This window comes from Vulpes vulpes, chromosome 4, assembly GCF_048418805.1.
Source record: "Vulpes vulpes isolate BD-2025 chromosome 4, VulVul3, whole genome shotgun sequence".
Classification (NCBI taxonomy): Eukaryota; Metazoa; Chordata; class Mammalia; order Carnivora; family Canidae; genus Vulpes; species Vulpes vulpes.
In genome coordinates, this window is record NC_132783.1 from 135,563,455 (window position 1) to 135,575,492 (window position 12,038).

Genomic DNA, 12,038 nt, shown 5'->3' on the forward strand with positions numbered 1-12,038 from the left:
TTTGAGTAATTTTATTTATTTACTTATTTATTTTTATATTATTATTTTCAATTTAAATTTTAGGCTGTGAACATACAGTGGAATATTGGTTTCTGGAGTAGAATTCACTGATTCATCACTTACATACAATACCCATTGCTCATCATAACAAGTGCCCACCTTAATACTTATCACCAGTCTAGCCCACCTCCCATCCCCCATCTCCTTCCATCAACTGTCATTTTGTTCTCGTTTTTTTTTTTTTTTAAGATTTTATTTATTTATTCATAAGAGACACAGAAAGAGAGAGAGGGAGAAACATTGGCAGAGGGAGAAGTAGGCTCCCCATGGGGAGCCTGATGTGAGACATGATCCCAGTGCCCTGGGATCACACCCTGAGCCCCAGGCAGATGCTCAACCACTGAGCTACCCAGGTGCCCCATGTTCTCTATCCTTAACAGTCTCTTATTCTTTTTACCCTCTCTCCTTTTTTTTTCTTTTCCTGCTTCCCATATGTTCATCTGTTTTCTTTCTTAAATTCCACATATGAGTGAAATCATATGTCATTTGTCTTTCTCTGACTGACCTATTTCACTTGGCGTAATACTGTCTAGCTCTATCCATGTCATTGCAAATGGCAAGATTTCAATCTTTTTTGATGGCTGAGTAATATTCTAATATATATACATTATATATTATAATACCACCTCTTCATTTCTTCATTACCCATTCATCAGTCAAAGGACATTTGGGCTCTCTCCATAGTTTGGCTATTGTTGATAATGCTGCTATAAAAACAGGGTGCATGTACCCCTTTGAATCTGTATTTTTGTGTATTTTAGGTAAATACCTAATATTACAATTGCTGAATTATAAAGTAGTTCCACTTTCAACATTTTGAGAAGCCTCCTTACTGGTTTCCAGAGTGGCTGCACCAGGTTGCATTCCCATCAACAGTGTAAGAGGGCTCCCGTTACAAGGGCTCGCCATCCTTGCCAACACCTGTGTTTCTTTTGTTGTTCATTTTGACCATTCTAATAGGTGTGAAGTGGTATGTCTCCATGGTTTTGATCTGTATTTCCCTGATTATGAGTGATGTTGAGCATAGTTTCATGTATCTGTTGGCCATCTGTTTGTTTTCTTTGGAAAAGTGTCTATTCATGTCCTTTGCCAATTTCTTAATTTGTTTTTTTTTTTAATTTTGGAGGTTGAATTTGATAAGTTCATTGTGAATTTTGGATACTAACCCTTTATCAAATATGTCATTTTCAAATATCTTCTCCCATTCTGTTTACTGCCTTTTAGTTTTATTGATGGTTTCCTTTGCTGTGCAGAGGACTTTTATGTTGATGAAGTCCCAATAGTTCATTTTTGTTTTGTTTCCCTTGCCTGTGGTGACATGTCTAGTAAGAAGTTGCTGTCTGTGTTCTCTAGGATTTTGACAGTTTCTGTCTCACATTAAGGTCTTTCACCCAGTTTGAATTTATTTTTGTGTATGGAATAAGAAAGTGGTCCAGTTTCACTCTTCTGCATGTTGCTTTCCAGTTTTCCCAACACCATGTGATCATCTTTTTTCCAATGGATATTCTTTCCTGCTTAATTGAAGATTAGATGACCATGTAGCTGTGGTTCCATTTCTAGATTCTCTATTCTGTTCAGTCGATCTATGTGTCTGTTTCTATGCCAGTACCATACTGCCTTGATGACTACCGCTTTTAATATAGTTTGAAATCCTCCTTTTTTGTTTTTCTTTTTCAAAATTGTTTTGGCTATTTGGGGTCTTTTGCATTTCAATACAACTTTTAGGATTGTTTGTTCTAGCCCTATGGGAAAAAAAGCTGGTGATATTTTGATGGAGATTGCATTAAATGTGTAGATTGCTTTGGGAAGTATATACATTTTAACAATGTTTATTCTTCCAATCCATTACTTTATGTCCTCTTCATTTTCTTTCATAAGTATTCTATATTTTTCAGAGTATAGATCTTTTACTTCTTTAGTTAGATTTATTCCTAGGTATCTTATTGTTTCTGGTACTGTTGCAAATGGGATTGATTCTTTGATTTCTTTTTCTACTGTTTTGTTATTGGTGTATAGAAACGCAACAAATTTCTGCAATTGATTTTTATATCCTGTGATTTTACTGATTCATGTATGAGTTCTAGCAATGTTTTGTTGGAGTCTTTTGGGTTTTCTACATAGAATATCCTGTTGTCCACAAACAATGAAAGTTTGATTTCTTCTTTGCCTTTTTGTTGTTGTCTGATTGAAAAGTCTTAAATACACAACCTAACCTTATACCTAAGGAGCTAGAAAAGGAACAGCAAATAAAGCCTAAAGCCAGCAGAAGTAGGGGAATAATAAATATTAGAGCAGAAATAAGTGATATAGAAACAAACAATAGAAAGGATTAATGAAACTAAGAGCTAGTTCTTAAAAAGAATTAATAAAATTGATAAAACCCTAGACAGACTTACCAAAAAGAAAAGAGAAAGAACCCAGGTAGATAAAATCACAATTGATAGAGGAGAGATCACAACCTGTACCACAGAAATACAATTATAAGAGAATACTATGAAAAATTTTATGCCAACAAACTGAGCAACCTGGAAGAAATCGCCAAATCCCTCGTAACTTAAAAACTACCAAAACTGAAACAGGAAAAAATAGAAAATCTGAACAGATCCATAGCCAGCAAAGAAATTGAATCAGTAATCAAAAATCTCCCAACAAACAAAAGTCACAAGCCAGATGGCTTCCCCGGGAATCTACCAGACATTCATTCATTCATTCATTCATTCATTCATTCATTTTTAAAGATTTTATTTACTTATTCATGAGAGAGAGAGGAAGAGACATAGGCAGGCTGCTCGCAGGAAGCCTGACACAGGACTGATCCCCAGATCTGGGATCATGCCCTGAGCCAAAGATGCTCAACTGCTGAGCCACTCAGGTGTCCCTCTAGCAGACATTTCAAGAAGCATTAAGGGGTGACTGCATGGCTCAGTCAGTTAGCGTCTGCCTTTGGCTTGGCTAATGATCCTGGAGTCCTAGGATCAAGCCCTACATTGGGCTCCCTGCTCAGTGGGGGAGCCTGCTTCTCCCTCTCCCTCTGCCATTCCCTCTGCTTGTGCTCTCTCTGTCAAATAAATAAATACAATATTTAAAAAAATAAAGAAGAATTAATACTTATTCTTAAACTTTTCCAAAAAAAGGAAAATTTGCTGACTCATTCTGTAACACCAGCATTACCTTGATTCCAAAACTAGACAAAGACCCCCACTATAAAGGAGAATTACAGGTCAATATCCCTGATGAACATGGATGCAAAAATTCTCAATAAAATACTGACAAATTGCATTCAACAGTGCATTAAAAGAATTATTCACCTATGATCAAGTGCGATTTATTCCCGGGCTTCAAGACTGGTTCAATATTCGCAAATCAATCAACATGATACCCCGTATTAATAAAAGAAAGAATAAGAACCATGTGATCCTCTCAATAGATGCAGAAAAAGAATTTGACAAAATACAGCATCTTTTCCTGATAAAAGCCCTCAACAAAGTAAGGATAGATGGGATATACCTCAACATCATAAAAATCATATATAAAAGACCCACAGCTAATATCATCTTTAATGGGGAAAAAACTGAGAGCCTTTCCACGACGGTTAGGAACAAGACAAGGATGTCCACTTTCACTATTACTTCTGAACCTAATGCTGGAAGTCTTAGCCTAGCTGCTGTTTTTAGATCTGCCACACTCCCTTCTGAAGGCTCTTGTCATTTCATGATGATAACTGAGACTCTGATTGGTTTGCAGCCTTTAATCCGTACCTCTCACTGTGTCTGGGGTAGAGTTTTTTTAAATCAGAAGCGTTGAAGTCTCTCTCTTTTAAATTTTCTAATACTCCAAGTGTATTTAAGAATTGTATAAATCCAATTATATAAATGAATTAGGATAGATTAGGCTGTACTATCAAATAAACTCTCTAAAGCATACAATGGCTTGGTAACAGATGTTAAATTTCTTGCTTATGAATCGGCCACGAGGGTGTTCCTGGTTTTTCAGAGAGCTCGCTGTCATACACTGATTCAGAAGTCCACATTCTTTCCATCCTTTGGCTCTTATAATCTGCTCCTACCATCAGAAGGAAAAATAAAAAACAAAGAAACTCATAAAACAATGTAATAAGGCACCGTCATTTTCTGGCCTTCTGAAAGGCCAGAAATGACACCTATATTCTATTGGCTGGAAATCAGTTCCATGGTAACATATAGCAGAAAAGGTACCTGAAACTGAAGTCAGCCCATGTGTTTGGGAGAAGGAAAAAAAAATGTGAATTTTCGTAATCTCTTACCTTTAAGGATGTGATGATCTGGTCCTATCTGCCTTATAATATCTCTTGTCACTTCCTGGTTCCATTCAAATATCTCTAGCCATGATGAATTATCTGCAATTCTTTACATTCTCTTTTCTCAGGACTGTTACATATGTTGGCATTTTCTTTTCTTTTTTTTTTTTTTTTTATGTTGGCACTTTCTGATTGAATTTAATTTTCCACACCAGGACCATTGTTATGAGCCCGGATATAGATGTGTACCCTCAAATTCTTATTTTGAAGTCCCAAGCCCAATACCCCAGAATGTAACCATCATTGGAGATGAGCTTCTTAAAGAGGTGATTAAGTGAAAATGAGGCCATTAGGGTGGGCCCTAATCCGATATGACTAGTGTCCTTTTAAGAAGTGGAAGAGACACCAGAGATGTGTGCACAGAGAAAAGGTCATCTCATGACACACTGGTAAGGTGGCAGCCACCTGAGAACCAAGGAGGGAGGCCTTAGAAGATACCAGATATTGGCATTAGCTAGCACCTAGTGCTTTCTTTATGGGCAAAGTTGTGATAAATGAGTGGGTGGGCCAACCGAATTGAATGAGGGTTGAGGTGAGAACAAAGGACAGAAAGCAAGAAGACACAATGTGAGAAGCAGACATCTAAATCACTTGAAATGAGTTGGTGAAGGGAGCAGACTGTGCTCCCAGATCATAATGTGACCTACTGGAGAAGCTCTGATAAATAAAAGCTAATGTTTCTGCTAACTTTGAACGCATACACGGCTAGCTGATTCATTAGCACATTACCCGATACTGATGCATAATTTTTGCAAACTACAATTACAGTCCTGGGGTGTAGGACCCCAAGAGCCCTGCAGTATGCCTCGAAATAACATGCTTGTACTTTGTCTGAGCAGGCATAAATTATCAGAAAGATACAGATTTACTAGGACTAGTAATTTAAATGTTGTATCCATTAACGTTATTTAAGAGGCTTGGTGAGTAACAGCTAACTCATTTGTCCCTCTTGTCACTGGAGTTCTCTTAATCTGCTGAGTAAACAAGATCTTTGAGATTTTGGTGGTGGATATTTTTATGCTACTATATTCTGTGGTATAGAACACAGATAATTTTTTTCCCTGCCTGCTCTCTTAAGCAGATAAATGCACAATCTCAAAAGTTATTAGCATATCAGTGTCTAATTGACTGTAATAAAAAATGAAAAATCCTAATAACATTCCTATATGTCATTCCCATAGACCTCAATTATTCAGAAGTTTCATAATGCTGCTGCTGCCTAGTAGAGTATAACCCATTAAATATGCATCTGGGCTAAAATATAAAAGTTTCTCAAATGCTCATAGGATGAAATCATGGTGGTGTTTTAAAATTTAATGTTGCTTAACCTGCAACACAATGAATTCCTCTGCCTGGATATAAAGTTTATGGTGTGAAAGTCAAAATTAATCCATAGTGTTTTGTAAAACTGGTCACACCAAAATTTTTATTTTCCTTTCTTTGTTCAACTTTTGATTTCTACTCTAAATATGCGGTTTGCTTCTAACAAAGTTTTAAAGTTTGAAAAGAAGAACGGCCATCTAATAAATTGTTGTGGCTGTTGTTCACCTAAATCACAGGTAAATAAGATCAAGAACAATAAAATAGAGAGAAATTAATCAAGTTGTTATATGCTTCAAACTCTATCTAAAAATCAATCTTTCTGTATATCTGTCAATCAATCACAGTCTATCGAAGAGCAAAGAACCATGAGCACCCAAACACATTTGAAAAAGAAAAAAAAAAAAAACTAAAGTACTTCAAAGGTAGTTTTTTCATAAGTGCCGTGAAAAATATTTTAGTTATTATATGTTAGGCAATAGTTAAAAAATTTATTATATGTCAAGCATGTTAGGTAACATGTCTTTTTATTGTTTTGAAATGTGCCACACACTTTCTTGTATATTCTTAATTTTCTATAAGAAGGTATACACTATTTTATTTGGCAGTAAATATGAATGTATACCTGAGAAAAATTCACAAATCTACACCTTGCATCAAACTCTCCACTAAAAAAAATTGTAGAAAAAAAAACATCATTTTATATATATCCACGGGATTTAACAAAAGCATAGATAATTTGTAATTTCAGTATCATTTTTGAAGAACGGTATTTCCAAAATTAAGTTAAACCAAGGATATTATCATATTCGAAGTCTATTCCTTACTTTAAAACGCTCTCATCACTTTTAGAATTTATAATGTATTTCATACAACTATTTTTTGTCCTTAACCTTTTTATAGATGTGGACATTTTGGAAAACATTCTGAAAGCAGTTATCAAGATGATGAATTGCTTTGGACATCAAGTCACTAAAGGTTAGAGTTTTATTTTCTCTTTCTTTCTTTCTTTCTTTCTCTTTCTTTCTTTCATTCTTTCTTCTTTTTTTTTTTTTAAAGCAGCCCGGAATCATAGATACAGGAGTGAGAGACAAAGAGAAAGATAATGCATGCAGCTCAGGATTTGGGAGAGATTTTCAAATTGGCAGAGATACCCAGACATATATTTGTTTCTTTCAATTGTAGTATATAATATTATCAGCTGAAAATATTTAAAAATAAGCCAGCAAAATAGTTGTTGCTGGTTTATGCTGAGAGGATTAAGTCATGAGACAGTTTGACTTAGATTTTAAGAGCAACATCAACCCTTTTTTTTCTACCTTCCCAGAAAGCAACAGTTGGAAAACAGGAGAAACCATGGTATCAATCCTCTCCCTTGAGTAAGGCAAACATTATCTGTTCAGTACCCTTTTTTTGTGTGTGTCTATATTTATTTTTTTATAGTAATAGCTTTACTGACATGATATCAAAGGGAAAAAAATAAAAATTGTGCTGGTGCTCCAAGGATGTGCACACTTGTGCATGCATGCATGCACACACACATATGTATGAACCCCCAGCATTTAGTATGTGAGGGATATCTTATCCATGCCTTTAGATTAAATGGGGGAATCAAACGGCATGAAGTAATGATTAACCCTTGGCTAAACTGTTTGTTCTCATGGAGCATGTGGAAGAAATCCACTGGACTCTACCTTCAAAGACGCAGTCATATAAAACACTTCAGCCTTATTCTATGACTAGAGACATTCATTTGCCAATGAATTTATTAGCAAAAATATATATTCTGTAAAAACGCATAACATGCACACACAGACATGAGACAATGAATAAATATAATGCCTTTATTGTGCTAAAATTGATTTAAAATAAAGATATGTGTTTTAATAATGGTGCACTCTGCAACTTCGGAGGTCTGAAAATACTTCAGAATTCAAATATAAAACTCAAGGAAATTTTCAGGTTAAAAAAATGTTGTGGAGAACAGAAGACAGGTTTCTAGTTCTTTTCTCTCAGGGACATTTTAAAAGCCAAATTGAAAGCTGTCTTTAACATTTTTCCAAAAAAAAAAAAAAAAACATTTTTCCAAAGAAGACATCCAGATAGTTAACAGACACGTGAAAGGATGCTCAACATCACTCATCATCAAGGAAATACAAATCCAACCCATTATGAGTTACCACCTCACACCTCTCAGAATGGCTAAAATCAACAACACAAGAAACAACAGGTGTTGATGAGGATGTGGAGAAAGGGGAGCCCTCTTGCACTGTTGGTGGGAATGCAAACTGGTGCAGCCCTCCGGAAAACAGCATGGAGGTTCCTCAAAAAGTTAAAAGTAGAACTACCCTACGATCCAGCAATTGCACTGCTGGGAATTAACCAAAGGATACAAAACCACAGATTCAAAGGGATACATGAACCTCAATATTTATAGCAGCATTAACAAAAGGCAAAGAGGGAGTCCAATTGTCCATTCACTGATGAATAGATAATGAATTCTGTTGTGTGTGTACACACATACACACAAACACACACACACACACACACGAATATTACTCAGCCATCAAAAAGAAAGAAACCTTGCCATGTACAATGACATGGATGGAGCTGGAGTATTATGCTAAATGAAATAAATCAGTCAGAGAAAGACAAATACCATATGATTTCACTCATGTGTGGAATTTAAGAAACAAAACATGAAGTTTTGAGGGGGGTAAAAAGTAAAGAAAAGAGAGAGGGAGACAAACCGTAAGAGACTCTTAGAGAACAAACTGAGGGTTGCTGAAGGGGAAGTGGTGGAGGGAGGTAGGAGGATGGGCATTGGGTATTAAGGTGGGCACTTGTTGGAATGAGGTCTGGGTGTTGTGTGTAAGTGACGAATCACTGAATTCTACTCCTGAAACCAATAATGCACGATATGTTAACCAACTAGAATTTAAAAAGAAAATTGAAAAGAAAACAATGAAAGCTGTCTTTAAAAAACATGTAACAAACCAAAAAAAGATTATGTTTGTAAGCTGCACTACTACTATCTCATCATATTTTTCTATCCTCTTAGTCCTCTAAATTCATTAGTGCCCTCACCCTCAAAACATAACACATTGAGGTTTGTGGCAAAACTTACATATTCTCTTCAAGAGGAAGTATTTGGAGAGAATATATGAGCTCATTTATTTTAATTTTTGTTGTTTTTTTTTTTTTTTGAAATAAACGTTTTAATTTTAGGGGAGTTTTAGATTTATAGAAAAGCTGCAAAGTAGAGACTCTACATGTATCCTGCACTCAGGCTCTCTTACTATTAATACTTTCTTTTAGTGTGGCCTCTTTGTCACAATTAATGAACCAATATAATTCTTTACTGAAGTAAATACTTTATTCAGACTTTCTTAGTTTTATTTAATGTCTTTTTTTTTCACCTCTATTTCAGGATACTTTCCAGGAAACTACATTATATTTACTCATTGTCTCCTTGGGTTCCTGTTGAATAGGACAGTTTCTCCGGCTTGTGTTTGGTGACCGGGGCAGTTTTGAAGAGCACTGAAAATGTATTTTTTAGAATGCTTCTCAATTAAAACATATGTGAAAATTTTATCAGGAGTGGATACTGAGGGATCCCTGGGTGGCGCAGCCGTTTGGCGCCTGCCTTTGGCCCAGGGCGCGATCCTGGAGACCCGGGATCGAATCCCACGTCGGGCTCCCGGTGCATGGAGCCTGCTTCTCCCTCTGCCTGTGTCTCTGCCTCTCTCTCTCTCTCTCTCTGTGACTATCATAAATAAATAATAATAAAAAAATTAAAAAAAAAAAGGAGTGGATACTGGATTTTTCAAATTCTCTGCATCTGAATGTGATCGTGTGTTTTTCCTTTAATCTGTCGATATCATAGGTTATATTCACAGAGTAAGAATGTTGAAACAGCCTCACGTACTTAGAATATATCCGACGTGGTCTCGGTATATAATTCTTTTTTATTGTTGGATTTGTTGAGGATTTTTGCTTGTGTTTTCTGAGGAGTTTGGTCTTTAATTGTCTTTTTTTAATAGTAATGTTTGTATCTGATTTTGCTACTGGGTTATGCTGACATCACAGCATGCATAAGGATTGATCCTCCTGTTTTTATTTTCTTGAAGAGATCTCAGAGAATTAGCACTATTTTTTCATTAAATCTTTCAAAGAATTAATTAGTGAAATAATAATTTGGTGGTTTGTTTTAGAAAGTTTTCAATTATTGATAAAATTTTATTATAGATGAAAGGCTGTTAGTATTCTATTTCTCCTGTGAATTTTGATAAGTGTGTCATTGATCCATCACATCTAAATTTTCAAATTTTTATACACAAAGTTATCTTTAATAGTCCCTCATTGGCCTTTTTTTATGTCCATGTATTAGTACTGATACACAATTTTTAAATTTTTGATATTTGTAATTTGTGCCGTCTCTGATTCTTTCTTGGTTAGCCTGGCTAGAGATTTATTAATTTTACTGCAGTTTTCCTAAAAGAATAGAAATGGCTTTAGGTATTGTTGATTTTGTCCATTTCTTTTTTCAATTTTGAGTTCTGTTCTAATTTTTATTTCCCTTTTCCTCTTGTTTGAGGCTTACTTTGCCATTCTTTCTCAAGATGTCTAATTCATAGATTAGGTTATCATTTTTATATAGATTTTTCCTTTCTAGTACATCTATTTTTATAAGTATGTTATTTAGTCTACAAATATTTGGGGATTCCAGGTATTACCTTTCAATTATTGACTTCTAATTCAATCTCATTGTTAATCCGAGCACTTCATTTATATGATTTCTATTATTTTAAATTTGCTAAGGTATTTTATGGCCAAGAATATTGTGTAGCTTTGTGAATGTTTCATGGGAGATTAAGAAGACATATTCTGGTATTGTTTGTATGTTGTATTCTATAAATGTCAATTAAATCGAATTGGGTGATAGTGCTTCTCAGGCCGTTTAAATCCCACTGATTACATGCATGCTTAATCTATCAATTACTGAGAAAAGGGTTTTGAAGTCTCCAACTATAACAATGTAGTTGTCTATTTCTCCTTTCAGTCTCTGTCCATTTTAGCTTCATATTTGACCCTTCTCTTTATCCCTGATTATCTTTCTTAAGTCGGTTTTGTCTCAAATTAATATAGCTACTCCAGCTTTCTCTTGATTACTGTTTGCATGGTATATTTTTCCCATACTTTTAATTTATTGGGTCATTAAATTTTATTTATTTTTTATTTCTTTAAATATTTTATTTAGGAGAGAGAGAGGAAGAGAGAGAGCAAGAGAGCACAAAGAGGGGGAGTGGCCATGGGAGAGAGAGAAGCAGGCTGTGTGCTGAGGGGGAGCCTGAATCAGGGCTAGATCCCAGGACCCTGAGATCATGACTTGAGCTGAAGGCAGAAGCTTAATCTAAACCACCCAGGCATTCCAGGGGTCATTGTATTTTAAATGGATTTATTTTATATCATATATGTTTGAGCCAAGTTTTTGTTTTTGTTTTTCAGTTTCAACTTTTTATTTAAATTCCAGATAATTAACATCAGTGTAATATTAGTTTCTGGAGTAGAATTCAGTGATTCATCACTTACATATAACACCCAGTGCCCATCAAAGTGTCATTAATCCCTATCAACCACCTAGCCCATCCCCTGCCCACCTCTCCTCCAGCAATCCTCAGTTGTTCACTATAGTTAAGAGTCTCTTATGGTTTGACTTCTTTTTTCTTTTTACTTCCTTCCCCTATATTCATCTGTTTTGTTTCTTAAATTCCACATATGAGAGAAATCATATGGTATTTGTCTTTCTCTGACTGACTGATTTTGCTTAGGATAATATCCTCTAGCTCCAGCCATGTCATTGCAAATGGCAAGATTTCATTCTGTTGGATGGCTGAGTAATATTCCATCATCTAAATACACCACATCTTCTTCATCCATTCATCAGTTGATGGACATTTGGGCTCTTTTGTTGATAATGCTCCTATAAACATCAGGGTGCATGTACCCCTTCAAATCTGTAGTTTTGTATCCTTTGAGTAAATACCCTGTAGTGCAATTGCTGAATTGTAGGGTAGTTCTGTTTTTAACTTGCAGATTGCCCAATTTGTTGGCATATAATTTTCATAATATCCTTTTATAATTATTTATATTTCTCTCTATATTTTATATTTATATATAATATAATATAATTATATTTCATTGGTTGTGATCTCTTTTGTTTGTGATTTTATTTATTTAGATACTTTTTCTCTTCTTTTTGGTAAATCTGGCTAGGGGTTTAGTACTTTTATTAATTAGGAGAACCAGGTCCTCGTTTCAT